Source organism: Gadus macrocephalus, chromosome 6, assembly GCF_031168955.1.
Source record: "Gadus macrocephalus chromosome 6, ASM3116895v1".
Lineage (NCBI taxonomy): Eukaryota > Metazoa > Chordata > Actinopteri > Gadiformes > Gadidae > Gadus > Gadus macrocephalus.
In genome coordinates this window covers 12,412,785-12,434,253 of record NC_082387.1, presented here as the reverse complement: position 1 = coordinate 12,434,253, position 21,469 = coordinate 12,412,785, and positions in this window count along the sequence as shown.

Below are 21,469 nucleotides of genomic sequence, written 5' to 3'. Positions count from 1 at the left end.
CATCTCACGCATCCGCTAGCATGCCGCCATGTTTCAGGGGAGGCATCGGATTACCACGGAATTATCTGCAATTATAAAGATTTTTTGTGCGGTAGGTCCGGCAAAGTTGGACTCCCGGTTGATTCCAGCTGCCGCCATGGTCAGAGTTTGACAAATTGTGAGAGGGAAGAACATGGCTGTGAATGTTAATTATCGTGTTTTGAAACAGGAGGAGTTTGTTTATTTGCGGTATCCATTTTGAGAATCGTTTGGGGGACCAGTGCCTTCTTGAATGTCGTGGATTACAGTGACTGCGTGGTATCGCTGATTTTGGTCGGCATCAGCGGAAACAAAACTGGAACCTCAGATGTTGTAAATATCTGTCCTGAGTCAAGTTATTGAGAGAAACTTTTTCAAATATATCAAAAGTCTTTATTCTACTTTGTCATTGTGAGTTGAGATAATTCCTTACCTAAATACATACCACATAAGGAATTATGATTGTAGTGGGTTTTAATTGCTAAACAATTTTTTCTAATGCTAAGGGGAAGAACAACCTTTCGCGCACAGACTCAAAACTGTCAATAGTTAAATATGTTGGTATTTGATGAAACCAAGACATGGCAAACACCATCATAGGATTACAACGGCATTTTCCTTCATACTGCGCATTACTCAATCAAGTTACTGTGGCCTGCAAATAGGCCACCCATATGGAATGCAGCATATTTCCAGCAAAGACTGCTATCACAAACACACACACACACACACACACACACACACACACACACACACACACACACACACACACACACAGACACACACACACACACACACACACACACACACACACACACACAGACACACAGACACCGATCGGGGACAGACTGCTTAGTGTGCAGACTGGGGAACCTGACAAGGTGAAGCCGTTTATGGGGCAGCCAACACAAGCAGTTCACAGACCATAACTCCCTGTCCCTACGCTTTCTGTTTGACCATAAATTACACAGCTACAAGGCCCAAGGGACCTCATTCATCTAGCCCCTGGCCACCACAAGGGTACTGTCCGCATGTGTGTGCATGTGCGTTTGTGTGTGCGCGGGTGTGTGTGTGTGTGTGTGTGTGTGTGTGTGTGTGTGTGTGTGTGTGTGTGTGTGTGTGTGTGTGTGTGTGTGTGTGTGTGTGTGTGTGTGTGTGAGAGCAAACTCGATGCAATTTCGGGTCTAACTTACACCGATTTATTTGTTATGCATGTTACTTTAATGAAGGCCTATAGTTGTAATCTACTGTAAGGTGTATAAGGTACCCATTTGAAGCATAACGCAACCACCATATTGTATGTCACCAGGAAACTGTGTATGTCTTAAACACTACACAGTTACGTATGTGTGTGTGTGTGTGTGTGTGTGTGTGTGTGTGTGTGTGTGTGTGTGTGTGTGTGTGTGTGTGTGTGTGTGTGTGTGTGTGTGTGTGTGTGTGTGTGTGTGTGTTTGTGTGTGTGTGTGTGTGTGTGTTCGTGTTCTGGCAGCTCTATCAGGAGTAAATCATGCACCATAGTATACATCTCATTTCAATCCCAGATGGACAGGCTAACCAGCCCAAGGCAGTGTTTGATTGACAGGTGGACGTGTTTTGTCCCTTTGGATTGTCATAAGTGTGTCTGTCTGCGTGTGCGTGCGTGTGTGTGGACTACCCGTTTTTGATCCATCACTCACAGCATCAAAGGTCCCCTTTTGAAGGATTTGTCAGACATGTTTAACGTTCAAAGAATGTTTAGGCTTCAGGACAGAAACATTCCCACTTCCTGAAGTACTAAGGGACACTTCCTGGTTAGACCGCCGCCTTGGGCGTGTAAAGGTGGAACCATTGGTCCATAGAGTCATTTCAAGAGCTGGCTCCACCTTGTCAAGCCATGTACTTTTGGTTTAGGTTTCTTATAATGAACTTGGTTATCAGTTATGCATTAACTGTACCAATCCTAATTGTGTCTGACTGTGGGAAGACAAACTAAGACATGGTTGCAGCAAACACAAAATACTAATAAACAGACAGAGCTAACATCAAGGCCCTTATTTTAGCTATTTGTAAACCATTTTTCCCTGGTTGTGTGAAGAAAACTTCACCCTATAGAACAGAGTTCAGTGTTCAGCCTTCGGCTTGATGTTAGTGATCAGCCTTTGGCCTAATGTTGAGGAAAACGGGAGGCGAAGAAAAACTTTCTATATTCTATAAAATATCTTTATAGAATTGACCCTTGGTACCACGAAACGAAGTCCACTGGTAAGACGAAGTCCACAGGTAATTAATACCGGCGATTTCATTTTCAGACAGGAGTGTCCACAGGCGCCCTGACTCAAGGTCCTGTTGTAGACACAGGAAGTCAGGATGACAGTCGCCTCAGCGGCCTATGATTGGCCCCCACTGGACTAGTGATTAATGGCCCTGGGAACAGAGAGAGTACGGCTGGATTGGGCCCCTGGAGCAGCTAGAGTGGATGCCCTGACCCGGGTGAGGCGACAGCGGGGGCCCCCACGTGTGCCAGAAAGTCTTCAGGGTCTGGATGGGAGTCTAGAGAAGCACATTGCTGACGATTCAGGGGAACTGTCGGTAAAGTGTTCTCATATGGAAAAAACGATTCCCTTTTGATCTCAGAGCTTTGATCTTAAATAGATTCTTCAGTGTCCTCCTCTGACTTTGGCTTCTAGGAAAAGCAGAAACCCTTGACATCGTCAGGTTTGATGGTGAACCCTAGAACGAACCCAGCACCAACCCTACCACTACTGGTATGACTTTTCAACCAGACCCACAGACCCTGCCGCATGCCGCAATCCAGCCAGGAAAAATCTCTAGGTGCTTTTGTGAGGCCTTTTCTTATTCTGCACCAAACTCTCAAGCCAAGCTCATAATTGTGTTGCTCATGAAAGTTGAGAATATCATTTTTGTGTGTGACAATATTTATACTTAGTTGTGTCTACGCACGAACAAGAACAGATGGTTGTCTAATCGTGTGATCAGGGCAGTAGCGAGGAAAGACACAACAGAAGGAGGTACGAAGGATCAGATGACAGCTTATTAATTGCCAAATGTTTAGCTGCAGGAATGGCCAAGAAAGTGTTTAATTAGGCTTTGTTCACCATGGCCATGCAAAATAAAAGTTGCTGTGTGATGACAGTATGACATTGTAAGTGACTTTGACGTATTTTTAAATACATATCCATTCTTTTGTTGAGAGAAAATAGTGAATAACATGCCTGCCAACAACTAAGCTTTAGTTATTAGAGCAGTGTCAAAATATTTTTACATTATTGTTAGATACACTACCTAGACCTGCTTGCTGTGATTTTAACACTGAATAAGCTTGCCAAGTGTGGGCTTGGAAAGTACGTAGTACCAAACAGGAAAATATGACGCTCAATTGTCAACATTCAGACTGCAAATGGGGAACCAAGAAAACACGGTGCCTGACAAAGCAGAATCAACAGTTCACCCAACAGTATTAATGTGGCGCTGGACATATCACAGTAGAAAAACAAACTTCATATTAGAGGAATTCGGGAGCAGGCCGCCATGGAAGGCTGGTATTTGACCGCCATATTGGTCATTCTGAACTTTACGCCCAAATAAAAAGACTTGTACAATAATATTAGTGAGGGCTTAAAACGCATCAAAAAAAGGCATCAAACCACACCCAAAAATACCCCAAATGCCAAGACATTGTTGCTCTTCAGACAAAAAATTACAAATGTAAATATGGAATATGTAAAAACAACATTTCTTTACGACCTCAAAAGGTCAGACGGATGGCACAGACTGACGTGGAGATTTACTTTGGACGTCGTGGTAGAAGAGCCGTTCGGTTAGGATCAGTCTCTCCGCGTTCAGTAGGACTGTTGTTTTTCTTTGGTGATTCATCGCTGGTTGACTCATCAAACTGTGGCCGGCGGACCGCAGACCTCAGAGGCAAAGATCATATCTCAGCCTCTCAAAATAAGCCACCAATTTGGAAATATGTACTATTTAGTTATTTTACAGACGCTTTTATCCAAAGTGACTGAGAGTGGGGTTTTTTTTTGCAGATAAAGAGTCAGGTATCTTGCTCAAGGATTCCTACAGGTAGACTGTGGGCATTGGGGTTCAAATCCTGAACCCTTTGAGCAGGGAGTCTAGACTATCCTCCTGTGCCAAACATAATGCCTTTGAGCGAGTCGCTTACATTTTATTTAAACAAAAAAACAATATTAGCTTCTGAAACAGCATATGTGGAGAGATGATCTCATAAAAATACATGTTTGAGGTGGACAAAATGTCCTCCATACCAAATAGCTTTTAGCCAGCGGTCTTTTAGAACTCAAAGAGGCGATTCATGGCCGGGTTTTTTTAATGATCCTTGCCCTGCCCTTGTAAAGTAGGAGGGTTTGGCCATGCAACGAGAGAAAAGACCTCTGCAGCACACCTCCCCAATTACCCATCCGTCCTCACCCCTACCGGCGCGCGTACCGAGACCCCATTGATAGTCTGCCCCGTGAATCAGACCTACACTGGCTCTCTATCTCGTTGACTTCCTCAGGTCAAGGTTCAGAGTCCCATCACTCACTAGCCCCTGGTTGATAAGATACTCGCCCTCAGAGTCCCAGCGTTGGAAATTAAGTTAAATATTATATTCATAGGATTAGTGTTAAGCTCTTGAAACTGTGACCCCTTTTTCCTGTCTTCATTTAATTCATATTCCAAAAACCGCAGTGATTCAAGTTGCCCCTACTATTTAATTATCGTCAAGGGTAGTTGAAAATCAAGGTGAAGGCTTACTAATCATTTGAAAGCACCAACACATGTGAACTGTTCCTTTTCTCGCAGCAGAGGAAAAACATTCGCACATTTCTACTTCCAGGTTTATGACTCAGATTGTGGCACATGAATTTAAAGCAGTTTTTTATAAATTCTATATTTTTTCCTAACACAAAAATAACATTGATGTTTCAATGTGAACTCACGCTTGCCAGTTCGGGGATGCATTCGCACGTAATCTCAAATGTCGATGACACATTTGCAACAGGAAGAACGCTCTGTGTTCATTGAATTCTGTTCAGACACAATAGCACATACAGAAGGCAATATTTACATCAACAGCAACATTAAAGGCCTCCAACAGGACAATGGCGATGCCCCCGCCACCACCACCACCTCCACCACCACATCCAGCACCAACGTGTTACTCCAGCATGTGTCAACAAAGCACCACAGCAACAGAACCAGATCCCAAGTTAATTTGTCCCCATAGAATCTGGTACGGGTCAATGGGGAGGGAAGAAAAGAACAAGCGATTGTGTTTTGTTTTTGCCTTCAGCTTCACAAACAGTGGCACCAACAAAGTATCCTTTCTGTGCCATTTCCTTCCACTCTGATTGGACTAATTGGGACCTGTTGACAGCAAATCCCATCCGTGCAGGAACTAGCCAATCAGCTCCTGCCGTCTGTCATCCCTGGCACACAGGGCTTCCACTCCCGTCACAGAGGGCTTTGTCTCTCTAACCTCACTGACCTCTGGCATTTTTCATCAGGAAAAACCTTGAACCCCCCCCCCCCCCCCCCATAACAAAATTGAATGTTTTGGGGAAGATTTGATATGAAATGAACAATATAGACTTGTTGAAGTGAGTAAAAAGATACAGTGCTAAAGGAAATGTGCATTCAGGTGTCATCTTGCCCTAGGATGCTAAAATGAGGTTTTATAGTCCCGCCTGCAGCGCAGACTGGAAATGCTTCGATTCCACCATGTGTAAACACATAGGGCCACAAGGTCTGTGCGTGCCCGACCACAGGCAGAAGATAAGACTCAGTAGAACCAGGGGAATCCGGGGAGGGCACTTTGAGTGGCTGTGGAGGCCGAGAGGCGGGCAGGGAGCGGGGGGGGGTAGGGGGGGGGCGGGAGATGCAGAGCTGAGGGGGGGGGGGGGTTCTCCGGCCAGGCCTCGGTCGCAGAGCAACTTGTCTGTCAGCGCCGTTATGAGCTCCTCTCATATCTTAGCCTCGCACCTGTCTCTGATGCTGCGGCTGGGAGGGAGCCGCTAAGCCCTGCTTTCCCCTCGTGTCCCCCCCCCCCCCCCCGCCTCCCCCTCACACCTCCGATCCACCACCTCCTCCCCTCCACCACCCATCTCCCACTCCACTCTTCTCAGCTTCGCAGGCCGGGGCTGGAGGGGAGGGAGGGCAGCTGTGGCCAACTCAAGAGGTCCGTGGAGTAGGACAGCGGGGTGAAGGAAGAAAAGGGAGCGATGGCAAAGGACAGAGGGGGAGAGGGGTGAAGAAAATAGAGATGGAGAAAAAGAGAAAAGGCCACCAATGTCTTCTTTTTACGTTTAACAGTGTTCCCCTCCTCCCTCTTCTTCCTCTTCCTCCTCCTCCTCCGCCCCCTCCTCCTCTTCTCCCCCACCGCCCTCCTCGATGGTCATGTCCAGGCACAAAGGAGCTCTAACAGAAGCTGTCAGCGGATGACACTAGACATGGACGGTGGGCACCTGGGGGTGGGGGGGGAGGGGGGGGGGTTAGCTAGGATCACCTTAGCGCTCATGTTTGCCTTGCACTGAAAGCAGGCTATGTAGCTACAGTTTTTAAAGAGTTTTGTTTTCATTGGAGCCTTTTGTCAAGAGCGGTACACCGGGCACGGCTGCTTTCAGGCCCTATTGTTTACAGGTCCGGGACACCCTTAGAAAAAAATAAAAAGAGCATCACAATACCCACAGAGAGATACATGGCTTTAAAAAAAAGGGGGGAGGTGGGCAGGCGTTGCGCCAAGCAGGCGAGGTGTCCGGCAGGAACCTCCACTTTGCACCTGAGCCTTGATCAATAATGTCAGGTGATGACACGTGCGACTGAGCCGCCAGAGAGCGCCGTTGTGGCCGTGAATGGGCGCGCTGAGAGACGGCGGCAGGTGAATTGTTCGCTCGGCGGATACAGTGTATCAACACACTGCTTTAAAGTGTATGCGTGGGCGCGCGCGTGCGTACGTGCGTGTGCGTGTGCGTGTGTGTGTTTATCGTCCGGCACGCCGTTCGCTACAGGGCCTCTATTTAACCAGCGCGTCTGAAAGCCGACGGCAGGCCTTATTGTGTTGGCTTTTGTAATAAACACAATGTTTACGAGCTCTCTGGTACTGTACACACAGAAGTGAGCCAGCTGCAGTCTTTATTTGCTCCATTCGATACATGTAATTATCGCACAAAGAGCCTTAAGAGCTACAGCCACTAGCACAAGGGCGCAGGGGAGGGTTTGATTGCATAAATCAAAATAAGGATGAATCGGCTGGTGATTTTAATTGTCAAGGAACAATTACCTGGGCAGGTGTCTTGGTTGAGATGGATTAGACGTACAGAGAAAGCACACAAAACGCACCTTGGCAGTAATGGATGACTGGTGATTGGTGCTTGTGTTGCAGCCTTGATGTGGGCCGTGCAATGGTCAGGCCGCTAGCTGGAAGGATTCAAGGCTGTGTTTGTGATCTGAATTGTTCCGATTCAAAGCCTCTTGTTCTTGCGGTCAAAGAGCCCCACCAAACCTTCCAAGTTTGGCAAGCATAGTGCATGTCGTGACAGTCCCTTACCAATAGATGGCACTAATGCACAGCACAGCCATCTGCTAAGATTCGTCTGTTCCTCCCAGGACACAATGATATGGCATGCTTCTGTGAAGATAAGGAATGGATCAGATGGTTTGCCGTGTGCATTTCACACAGTGATGTGTGACTCAGCAAAGCTCAGCTGGGATCCTAATCGATGTTATGAAAAGTAGCAAAACTACAACCAAGACTCGATATGAAATGCTGTAGCATATATCTTTCTTAGAGAGATGGAAATCTCTCTAAGAAATATTATACCCATGAGATACCCAATACCAAAATACAAACCAAAAGGGAAAGAGTAGACGTTTTTCCTCCCTGCGTGTTTAGTTTTACGTAGGCGAACGGTTCAAACTCAAAAAACTAGCCGGCAGTAAACAAACAAGCAACCCAACATAAAACTAGTTTGACAGAGAGTAATCCCTATGTGGTCTCTCTTTTATGTATTTGTGTGTGTGTGTGTGTGTGTGTGTGTGTGCGTGCGTGCATGTATATTTGTCCCCTGCACACTTTGATGTGTTACTGGGACATGTGTGTGTGTGTGTGTGTGTGTGTGTGTGTATGTATGTGTGTGTTTCTTTGGGTGGGCGGGTGTTTTTGTGAATGTTTGTGAATGTGGGAGCACGTGTCTTTGCTGTGCATGCGTGCCGTGCATGTAGGAACATGCAAGCATGTAGAGTGTATTTTTGCGTGCATTCCAAAGTATTATTTATCCATCAATGCTGAACAGGGGATCCTGATCCAGTTTTGCGTTGCCAGATTGGTGTCATAATCCCTGGGTATTGCTAGAGTAACAAGGGGAGAGAAGTTTGCATGAGGGCTTCCCCTTCTTCTGCTTGGAAAGTTAGACCAGTGCCTCTAAGGAGGTTGCCGGTGTTTGTTTCCAGAAATCCACACACACACACACACACACACACACACACACACACACACACACACACACACACACACACACACACACACACACACACACACACACACACACACACACACACACACACACACACACACGCACGCACACTGAAGTAGACATGATGTAGTCCTGTCAGCTTACAGCTGAAGTAGGATTTCATAAAAAAATGTTTGGTTAATTGGTCCGTTACCATTTTAAAAGCCAGCATGAAGTATATGTTATATGGACTGAATGCTGTGCTGTTAAGACTGTCATGCAAAATACTACAGTAGTGATGTGTCATTATTTACTCAAGCCAATGCAAAGTGGTATCCATCGAATATGAACTTAGACAGGGATCAAGAGACTGCTGATTGTCCACACTGTGATGCCTTTCCCAGTTACACATGTTTATACTTAAACAGGTAACTGGGATATGTTGGAATTTGAGTTTGTTCTTTTGAAACAGTCAAACACAAACAATTATGACAATCTGAATCGTAGAGACCAATATTTCCATTGGCCAAGCACATGTTCCTTCAGAGTGATCCAGGCCCACATCTCAGAGTCCTGCATACCAACAGAATGGAGAATGAGCGGGGGCGTCCCTCCAGCCGTGTGCCCTGCTTTTGCTTTGGGTTAGTGTGAGGACGTTTGTATGCGTTTGCCCATGAAGTTGAAATGTTGTGGTGCCAGTTGTTATAAATACATACAGTGGCATCCATAATCAGCTTTAGAAGGAAATAAATAACATCATTCATTAAAAGTACTCCTTTCCAATTATCATGAAAATGTCTCCAAGTATGTTCACCTATAACCTATATATATTTATATATAAATAATACATAGATACAACTATCAAATACCTTTATCCCCAATCCCTTACATCGAGGGATCAGTGCCTGTGGCAGCAGAATTACGCCATGGAAATGTCAGATAGCAGACAGAAAGGTCAGGTCAGAGGCGGCCCAATACAACACGAGTAGACGGTCAGTAAATCTTCGCCACTTGCTGAGCAATAAAGGCGGCCACCGTCATCATGACACCCAAGACACACGCGCAGAGGGAAAGTTAGACGCATGACAGGCGCCTCATGCTGTCCTCACTTGCTTGTCATGGCAATTTATGACCCACGATAAAACAATGATGTCGTAACCTTAACCACCTCAAAGGTCTAAACAGCGCTCGTTATATTGACTTACAGCTTATCTCACCTGCAAACATGTAGTTAACATAGACGGTCACAAGAGCACGCTTGCATACACGGCTTGTGACAGAATCGAGTGAAAGGCCATAAAACAAAACGACCGAGATGAATGGATACCTTCCGGCCCGACTGCCAGCGTTAATCGCTGTCCATTTGAAAGCGTTCCGGAATGCTCAAAAGGTTGACAACCGTTTCAGGCTCTGACCTGGTTTTACCTTTAGAGGAGCTTCTCAATGTATATACTGCAATAGCCAGTCTCTGTTTCGTTGGTTTTACCAGGGTTGCATGTTCAGTTGGTAGGAGGTTTTACCGTGACTTATTTGAATGTTGATTCCCTCCTGTTAGAACAAGCCTCCTTGCGACAACCAGAGGGGCAGCGAGAAGAATGGCGAGAGCAACCCATGGTTGAAGGGAGAATTATACAGAAACATGGATTGGCAAGAAGTCATGAGCAGTAACACGGATATACCCACACACACGCAAACACGCTTGGGCCAACACATGGGTGTGTGTATAGGGCGGAGAGAGAGAGCCATAATGACACAGACCAGACACTCAAATGCTGAGCAGCCGGCCAGGTCGCTTGACAAACAGTCGGGCAGAACAGTCGTAGGCAAACAGCTTAAGCCTGGAACAGCCCTCCATGTCAGGCAGACAATCAAACTGAGGGATCGGGAGACTAACAAAGGATCGCAATATCAACATTTAGTACCCGATATCCCCACTCAGCTCCTGAGTCGGTGACACATCATGTCGGAGGAATTCTCTTTCAGCCCGCGAGAAAAGGCACCACTCTTGTCTCTGCAGGCATGAGCTGCCAGCCACCGCAGTGTTCCCCTTGTCCTGAATGGGGTTCTGAACCTAAAGCCCTGGCCAAGTGCAAGAGAGGCATTAGAGCCCATGTCAAAACAGCTTACAACCAAACAGTGTTCTCTAAATGGCTCTGACCTATTCATGGAGTCATTCAAAGTGACAGGGCTGTGAGCTTTCTCTCTCTCTCTAAATCCTGTGTACCATGGGTAAGGAGGGCGGCTGGGGGGGAGTGCAGGCTTGCGCTTGGCTAATGTAAAGGAACATGCCAGTGCTTTTGTTAACGTTGGCAGTGGAGAAGAGTCCCTTAAATACAGGCTTTTATTGCTGGTGGTAATGTCAAAGGGCTTTCCTCTGCTGTCGTGAGGTGCGTCTTTGAGTGCTTGAACAGAATGCATCCAGCGCAGTTTGAATCTGTAGATAATAACGACTAGCAGCAACAACAACAAGTTATAATTATTCGATGCTATGCGTTCGCATAGATACTGATCGTTATACAAGTTACCACTGATCAAGTCAGAAGAGGAACCAGAAAGAGCTCATTCGTACAAACCATAACAACCAACCAAAGCCTCCGGTTGGTTATTGCAATTTACATAGAGCCTTTGACCTTTTCTTAACATTTCAACCGGGTCACATGGGTCGTTTTATTTAGCCCTTTCCTGTGGGCGCTGTTGTTTTGACTCTCACACTCTCCAGTATTAGAATGCAACCCTATTCTTACTAATGGCCTCATCACCAGTCACTTCGCTAAACAGACTTGGTGTCGAGGCACAGTGGTACGGTGGGTGGTGGGTGGTGGGTGGTGGGGGGTGGGGGAACCTGAATATGCCTGGAGGGCCCGACACCGGACACCAAAGAGGCGTGCATGCTCGCAAGGCCTCCAACGAGTGCCGGTGTGACGCCAGCGGTATGTACAGCACGGAGATCCGATATCAATCTGGGCACAGATAGAGGCCGATTGTACCGGAGCGCAAGATAAACAGAGGAATAATCCGTCTTCTCACGACAAACTGACAAAGCTGGTCATGGATGAAATCGAGGACTTGTGACAGCCAGTCACTCAAGATGTCCCGATAGCGTACACACACACACACACACACACACACACACACACACACACACACACACACACACACACACACACACACACACACACACACACACACACACACACACACACACACACACACAGGGTTAAGCTGAGAACTGTAATGCTTCTTAAAGACAGGAAAAGATGATGAGATTTATTTGGGAAACATCTTTGCGGTGTTGTGTTACACTATGAAAACGACAGTTGAGCTGGGCTGTGACTCTTTTTTCATGGAGAGGACAGTGGCGAGAGAATGGAAAGTGGTTGAGGCATAAGAAGGCATGACATGTAGCATGGGCCCGAGGTTCAGAATTGAACCTAGGTCGCTTCAAGGACAACATGGTTAGTGCACCAGCAGGTTAAGCGACCGTGTCGCCCAAGGCAGAGGAGTCGACAGCCCGTTTCCATTCAGTTTACGTGTGACTAATGATGCAGGGATCTTTTCAATCAGCCACGCATTAATTCCAGATACAAAGAACTAAAGAATAGAATCGGCAAGAGAGACAATTAGCAAAGCAGCCGACGTCTGCACCTCCACACGCCTCGGGTTACACAGATCGAGTACGGAGTGCATCTGCCGTAGACGCATCCCACACTCCCGGCTGGCGAACCTGCCAAGGGAGGTCTGTGGGGTGGCTATGGCTGGGCCACGGGCACATTCCACTGGGGCGGGCAGAGCAGGCGAGCGGCAGGCTGCTCTTCTCAGACAAGGCCTTGTGCTGTCAACGCCATGAGGAGTGCTGAGTCGCGGGGGCCAAGCGATGATGTCGCCAAGGCCTCGACATGCACTCATCTATATGAAGGGGACTCATGTGGATGAAGCCATGTTCTCCTCTGCCTCAGTGTACTATGGAGGGCAGGGGGCGGGGTCAAGGAGAGTCTAGAGTTTAGGGCGTTTCACGGCAAACCGAAAGATATTGGTGTTTGATTCCCAATGCCCACAAGCTACCAGTAGGCGCCAGTAGGCGCCCTTGAGCAAGATGCACAACCCCTCGACATATTGATGAAATATAAATTACTAAGAGTGAAGAGTAGGTTGACAAGTGAAGTTTCCCAAAGACAAGAGTTTTGCAAGCAAAGGATGCCTCGCTTTATGTCATAGGCTTCCATGCACATTGTGCCTTAAAAGGTTAGATCTATATTTGCAGGCGACACATGATCCTAAGATCCTCTCTTGCTGTGTACAGAAAGGGGTTAAACAGGGATTAAATTCCCTGTTGCTTAGTCAAATGAGATGATGATGTGCATACATTCAAATATAATGGAAATGTAGGTTAATTCACTACCACGCCACCAACTCATCCTGTGTCTTTATTATATATCCAGTACAATAAAACACACACAAACAGACTAACAGGGGGACACGCACAAATGCAGATAAAGAGGACACACGCGCACGGACAAACAGGCGGACACAGACACAGAACCACACACACACACACACACACACACACACACACACACACACACACACACACACACACACACACACACACACACACACACACACACACACACACACACACACAAAGACGCCGGCACGGAGCGCACCCCCTACTCACTCTGGAACAGGATGCGGTGCGAGGAGGTAGCCCCCGCTAATTATCCATTTGGATGGTTGAGTGCGGCGTAATACCAACGTGTGAAGAGGCGCGCAGGCCGCTTCAGGCCCTGCTGCTGTGCGCCACCATGCAGGACACTGTCATTTAGAGGGCTCAGCGGAAGCAAAGGAGGAGAGAGCAAATTCCAGCGCTGTGCATGAGCGCGGCCCCGGCGAACCGCCTCACCTCATTACAGTACACAACATGTGGGCTCCCCAGCTGGTGCACAGCTCCACTGTAATCAGGCCGGGAGCGCACTGTGTTTGGCGGGGCCGAAAGCCCCTCATTTGGGTGGTTGTCCGAGGAAGCTGCGTCTTCAGACTGTCCATTAGATGCTAGCGGCCCCACCAAACACCAGGTCCACTACCTGTAGCTATCACCATGTCCTGTAAACAAGCTGGATGAAGTGAAATATAGTGGACTCCAGTAGAGTATAATGGGCTATATTGGAACAGAGTGGGTTATGGTTGAAAATAGTTGGATATAGTGGGCTGTAGTGGAATATAGTGCTTGATATTATTTAATAAATCATATTCAATATTCTAGGTTTCAAAAAACTTTTTAATAATTAAAGGGCAAAGTACGCATGGAACAGGATATGAATGAAGTATTTAAGAAGGCTGTAAGAAGGCTCCGTTGAATTCAAACAATGTCTTAGGGATCGACCGATAAGAATTTTACAGGGCCGATACGATACTGATATTTTTTCATCAGCCTTAGCCGATACGCCGATACCGATTTTCTTGAGCCGATATTTAGAGCCGATATTTAGAGCCGATACTGCTTTTGCTCCCTCAATCATAAAAATTACACTGATAACAAATGTTACAAGTCTCAATTTAAAAAAAGGAACATTGATTGAACTTCAATATAAAAAACAATATTTAACAAATAGTAAAAACAGGTGAGGTAGAACAAGTAAGAACAAGTAGATGAACAATATTTAACAAATATTAAAAACAGGTGAGTAAAAAAAAAAAAAAAAAAAATATTGGCGAAAATCAGCCGCGCATCGGCCGATACCGATACACGTAAAAAACGCGAATATCGTCCGACAATATCGGATCCCTAGTCTTAACGTAACGTCACCATAAGAATCATTTCACCAATACTTCACCAGCGACGGGTCAAGAGTTTCAGACACACTTAAGTTGTGCCTTGTTTCCTTCCTCAAATGACCCTCAACAGCTAGAGTCAGTCTAAGGTTATGTTTCATAATCAACTGTTTCCATCCATCAATTTGTAATGATCATGTTTAAATGTTTTCACACTCATGGCATTTCATGAGTGTGTCACTTCCGTTCGTTTTCCAACCCTTACATCAGTTGACAACCACTGCTGTCGAACGGAAGATTAACCTCTACTTTACTGTTGTAAAGAGCTCCAGATAAGAACGCCAACGTCAAAGTGCTCAATAAAGTGTGTGTGTGTGCGTGTTTATATTTGTGTGTCTGTGGTGCCCCTGCCAGAAGCTGAATGGAGATGCACCTTGTGACACAGAGCTGGAGGGCTAAAGCTGTTGAGAGCACCCGGATTAGCCCCGGCCACACATGCTGTCTGTCAGACGTTCGGCCTCTCCCACTGGCTGGCTGGCGGGCGGGCGGGCGGGACCTCTTGGCTTGCACTGTTTGTTTGTGAGCCAAAGTGTTTGACAAATTGACTGGAATCAGCCTACTGACAGACACAAGTCTCAAGTGCAAGTTATGCTGCAGTACAAAACGTGTGCTGGCACACACACACACACACACACACACACACACACACACACACACACACACACACACACACACACACACACACACACACACACACACACACACACACACACAGGAAGGCAGTAGTCTTGAAGGAAAAAATAACAAAAAGAACAGAGAGAGAGAGATAGAGTCGGAAGAGAAGGAGAAGGAAGGAAGACAGCCCGAGTGAATAACAGAGGGAGGAGTACAGTAGTAAGTAGTACACAAATACACACTTCTAAACATGGCCACTAGTCATTTCCCATTGGCATGACTGACCTCATCTTTGAATAACAACTGCGAACAAGCCTGCTAGCTCGACCAAAATAAGCAACGATGGACGTGCAAGACAGATGTATAAATAAATAAACAGATACAGAGACGGATGGACATCGCTCGCATTGATACACAAACTCCACCGTCGAGAGAATAGGTTAGCGCCGTTCTTCTGTGTTGTTCGTCGTTCACAAGCACTGACAAATCAGGGCAGGTGGAGACACTTCCCAAACTCAACCACCCCCCTCCCCCCACCCCACAAACTGCCATGCTGAAACCATATCAGAGATGGCGAGTCATGCAGAAAGATTTTTTTTTCTTTTTCTTCACAACTTAGCTACCGCTGCTGCTTGCGGTCCCTGTTGCTCGGCAACCAAATGTTATGCTGCGGCACTTTGGATTCCCCTTGTTTTTTTTTCCCAAACTACCCTCCACAAATTGAGATTCATACCCACTCACACTCACACAGACAAGCACGCACATGTACACACACACACGCACACATGTACACACACTCGTGGGTTTATGACATGTGCTACAGAAGCGTCCTTCATGGTTCACCCCAAGGCCCTCAAGAAGCCAACCGAGAACGAGAGCATCACTGTTTTTCCCTTCCCTTCCCTCCATACTACAAACTCTCATATCGCTCTCCCACACCATATCCTGCTTGCCAAATTACTCCCGGCCATGGTTCAGAAGTGCTAGATTGACAGCCGGAGACCTGCGGCCACCATAAGAATGATTGATCAGAAGGAGAGGGAGGGGGACCATGAGGGGTTTGTGCTGAAAGAGCAAGAGAGAGAGAGAGAGAGAGAGAGAGAGAGAGAGAGAGAGAGAGAGAGAGAGAGAGAGAGAGAGAGAGAGAGAGAGAGAGAGACAGAGAGACAGAGAGACAGAGAGAGAGAGAGAGAGAGAGAGAGAGAGAGACCAAGACAGAAACCCAGACAGAAACCCAGACCCAGAAAGAGACAGTGACCGAGAGACAGACAGAGACGAGAGAAGATGCATGAAGATGGGCAAGCTGAAAGGTCCTAACCATTCCCTGAGGTTCTATAAAAAGCTGCCCCCCCCCCCCCCCCCTCATCTTCACACTCAGACGCTCCAAAGCCACCCAGATAATGATAGAGGAATAGCCCGGATAATCTGTAGAAGCACCAAAGACTCCATCCAGCGAGCCATCTTAAAAGACTTCACTCTCAGTTGGGAGGGGGGGGGGGGGGGGGGGGGTGGGGGGGATGGGTGTGAATCGATAGCCACTTTCACTCAACCTTGACCGCCCACACTCCAAAGGCGCAGGCGAGGAACTTGAAATTCAACTCCAAAGGGCTATAACCAGAAGGAACTCCACCCTTCACCACCACCATTATCATCAGCACCACCTCCACCCCGCCGGCACACAGCTCCTGTGTACACAGTCACCTCCCCTCACAGGTGGCAGAGGAGCATTCCTCTTTCTTCTCCCGGTTCCTGACATTCCTACTTCTGTCGGGTTATCAAACGGGTTACCCTAACCATAACATACATACTAAACACACACACACACACGCGCACACACACACACACACACACACACACACACACACACACACACACACACACACACACACACACACACACCACACACACACACACACACACACACACACACACACACACACACACACACACACACACACACCTCGACACACACGTTTAAGCATCTTGACACACAGCCACCAAAGGCCACGGAGAAGTTTGAACAACTGAGTTTCCCGGGTGATTAATTGCCCTGTGAAAGATCTCAAAGACAAAGAGACTTAACTTTGATCAGCTGGGGAGAGACACAACACAAAAGTCAATAGCCAATTGCAAAAGAGCAACAATAACATTAACCCAGAGATAATAAACTCCAAAATAAAGCCACTATTTATTTTAAGCGTGTGGATTTGTCAACCACAGATATAGATATAGAGTAAATATTAGATGTCTTTAAGTATTTAGGGTAAGTGTTAAGAGATGGAGGTTATGGAGGTCACAGAGGTTTTCCCATGAAGCGGGCAAATAAAAACGTAATGACTTTGGTTAGACTCAATATGCTGCATTTCTTTGGTTGATTTGATTGACCCATGATTTAAATTAATTGAAATGGCCCCTAGCATGGTACCCCATGCAAGTACTACACAAGGCGACGGGGAGTGGGGTCACAGTGAGAGGCAGCAGCTGCCCCTCTCTCGGTGAGACAGCACACAGATGTCGGAGACAAACTGCCCAGCAAATACTTGGCAAGGTGTGTGTGTGTGTGTGTGTGTGTGTGTGTGTGTGTGTGTGTGTGTGTGTGTGTGTGTGTGTGTGTGTGCTCGCGCCAAAGACTGATGTCACCGTCGCCGCTTTGCCGCCCAGTGCTGGCTAGAGAAGGGGCAAAATCCTTCTCAGGTCATTGCAATCCTTCCTTCTGGTTAGCTTTACCTCCACAATGGTTTTCGTTGGCGTTTAAAGCACATGAAAACCCCAGACTGTGTATGCACTCTGTTCCCGTCCAAAAGGTCACCCGAACTTGTCGTATGTGTTAGGTAGGTAAGAAGGTTTTTCATTTGGCGCTTTCCTGAAGGCCGCGAGTTACCTTAAATTGCCCTGAATCATTGTACAATTAATTTGTAGTTACAGTGTGTTTGAAGGGCTCCCATTGAAGCCCATCCTGAAAGACTAGTATTGTAACATTAAAGGTCACATTTGTTTGTGTAAGCCTGAACTTGTTTTTGTATTCCATTTCAGGACTCCTGATTAACTGACAAATTACAGTGCAGACACTCGCTTGTGTGTGTGTGCATGTATGTGTATGTGTGCGTGTGACGTGTGCGTGTGCGTGTGTGTGTGTGTGTGCGTGGTGTGTACATATATATGTGCTGTACATGTGGTCAACATGACTTCATGCTCTCCATGTGTGAACCACATATCCCATCCAGTGTTGGGTCTCTCTACCTGTCATTCCGTCTCAGACTACAACGACCATATGGACCCTATGATGAATGCAGATCCTTCATACCAGTATTATATGCAAGGGCGATGACATGCACACACGTACACACACACACACACACACACACACAAAAGTACAAATATATCAGCGCATGGACTTCCACTGTGATGTGCAAGTCGGTCGGAGGCGCTGACACATACGCCACAAGCCCCCTCCTGCGTGGCTCCGTGGCAGACGGGCGGTGGTGGTGAACGCGAGGAAAAGCCCTCTGGAATCCCCCCCTCACACGATGACAATGGGCTTACATCAGTCGAGTGGTCCCACTTTGTAATACATGTTTTACATTTTAGCGCCTCTCTCCCTGTTCTCTCTCTGTTCTCTCTGTCTCTGTCTCTCTGTCTCTCTCTCTCTGTCTCCTCTCTGTCTCTCTCGTCTCTCTCTCTCTTCTCTCTCTCTCTCTCTCCCCCTCTCTCTCTCTCTCTCTCCCCCCCTCTCTCTCTCTCTCTCGTCTCTCTCTCGAAGGTGTCGGAGGCACCTTGGTTCTTCCTGGTGTTAGCAGAGTCAAAATTAAAAGGCGGTGCACCTCTACATCAGTCAGTTCCCTGAGACGAGCTGATCCTAGACCAGCTAAACTCGGATTAGCTAGAATAGGCCACAGCAAGGTGGGGATAAACAATTGGAAATCCTTTTCTAAAAAAGTCATTGACCACGCAGACCTTATCACTCGCCCCCCACACACACACCAAACTCACACACCATGCCTTTTCATGTATTTCGAATTTCAATACTGCCATGATGTGCTAGTACCTCTCATTAATATTGATAAAGCCTATGAATAAAGTGTGTGCGTGTGTGCATTTGCCGTTGCGTGCAGGTAGATTTATGTACGCTTTGTACTCCAGACCTCGGCTTAGAGGTTGTGTGTGGGAATCCGTTGAGCCGGGAGATCTGACTGGGTTGCAACTGAGAGCAACACATTAGAGGAACACAATACGTCTCACGGGACATCACCGCACTTTGTCTGGGGTGTTTACGTTGGGCCGTGGGTGATCCCGCCGCTGCACAGACCTTCCAGGGCGATGTGTGGTGGGGAAAGTTAAGCAATTCAGAGCTGCCCTACCCAACAGGAATATTCACTTATTCTCCATAATCCTCCAGCTTTCACTCCATGCCATCTAGAAGGGTTAGGAGGGTGTGTGTGTGTGGCGGGGGGTTTCTGCGTCGTGTGTGTGTGTGTTGTGTGTGTGTGTGTGTGTGTGTGTGTGTGTGAGTGTGAGTGAGTTTATTTTTTTTGATTGTGTGTGGCAGGGGGTTTCTGTGAGTGTGTGTGTTGGTCGCACACCTGACAGGTCTAAACCCTCTCCAAATAGCGATCAGAACAGCTCAGTGGCCGCATTAAATAAGAGCCACCACAATGGAGGGCGGGGAGGCAGCCAATTGGCAAGAGGCTATTCAAAGTGTCTTTAGTCTTTTCTAACTGCTCTCAGGTGAATCACTCACAGGAAATGCTCGAGAGTTATTTGCAATCTTATTCAAACTGGCAGCAGGATAGCTCACCTAAATCAGTCCAAATGGATCCACGACGAGATTGAAAGGGGTCAAGTGAAGAACTGACAGCACTGCATCGACCTTGAATAGGTAAATCGAATTTTGAAAAAATTATTCCAATCCAGGCAGGCCACCTCTTCATTAAATATGCGAGGGCACCAGCCAATGCTTCGTAGCACGTATAAGTACCCAAAACTGGCCAAAACTGTGTGGCCGAATGCAGCCGTCTGACATAAAGTGTATTGGGCATAATGTGGAGCTGATGGACGAGGACCAACTAACCGTGGGTTAACTGCTCATGTGTTTGTTGTTGTGATGGTAGAGTTGGCCTTTATGGTGAAGGGTAATAAGCAGAGCATAACCTGAGATGGAGCAGGGGGTAATGAGATGGAAAACAGGCAACGCCATAGGAACACACACACACACACACACACACACACACACACACACACACACACACACACACACACACACACACACACACACACACACACACACACACACAATTTCACACACATAAACTCTCTCTGATGCATGCATTTATCTGGCAAGAGGCAATAAATATACCATTCCCCATCATCATCAACCACCTATTTAGTATTACAAACCACTCGAGTGGGCGGTATCTTGCAGGCCTCCTAGCTTCCACCATTTAAACTAAATCACTACATTGGACATATAATCTCCTGCTCACCCACCTGTTACAGAAACATACAATTACCTGGCAGGGTAAACAAAATTGTAGCTTAACATAATAACTGGAGGAAGTCTGCACACATACGCACACACACACACACACACACACACACACACACACACACACACACACACACACACACACACACACACACTGTGACAAACACCCATCTATTTATTCTGGCCTAAATGACTTGAAATAATCTGCAGGGAAGGACAGAACTCCAATGAATCCCTGTGCTTAATCATCAAACCAATTAATACAATTAGAAAGGATTATCAAGCTCTCGGGTAAAAAAAACATCAACAACATCTCCCCCACAGTGCGTCTGAAGCGCTGAGCGAGGGGGACCGCCAAGCTGCCATTACCTGGGGCTTACCTCTCGTCTCCGGTTACTTAAAGGAGGGTGGAGAGGCTTTCATGCGAGGCATCTCAAGAATCAAACAGGGCTGTCAGCTGGGCTTATAGCCTAAGTTCTTACGCAGACTCATATTTGTAAGGAAACATGCCTGCATTTGTACTGGATAAACCTGCCACCCCCACCCCGCCGCCTCCCTCCCCCCCCGCCTCCATAAGCATCACAAAGACTGGAAGATGGATATGGATGGTAGCGTCCTTCACGCTTACCGAGCGTCACAATTTATTCAATATTTTTGAGTTTAAACAGAGTTTAATATTTGCCACTTGCACAGCAGCACCACCATCACTCCCCCTCCATCTTGGTAGGTACACATTAAGGTACAAATTAAAGTTGATTCTAGTCAAAATCATTTTGACTAGAATCATTAGGTACTAAAGATTTTATTTTTTTTATTAGGTACTAAAGATAAAGATTGATTGGGTATTGAATCTCAGGTTTGATTTCGTACTAAATATTAACTATAATATTTCCAGTACTAGACCGAAAAAATCGACTCAAAGTAATCATTTGCACCAAATATATTTGGAGCACATTTCTTTTTTATTTCTTTATTCAACCATAATTTACCTGGCAAGACCAAGAGCAAATTCTTATTTACAATGGCAGCCTGGCAAAAGCCCTTGAGGGATACAACGGTGCAT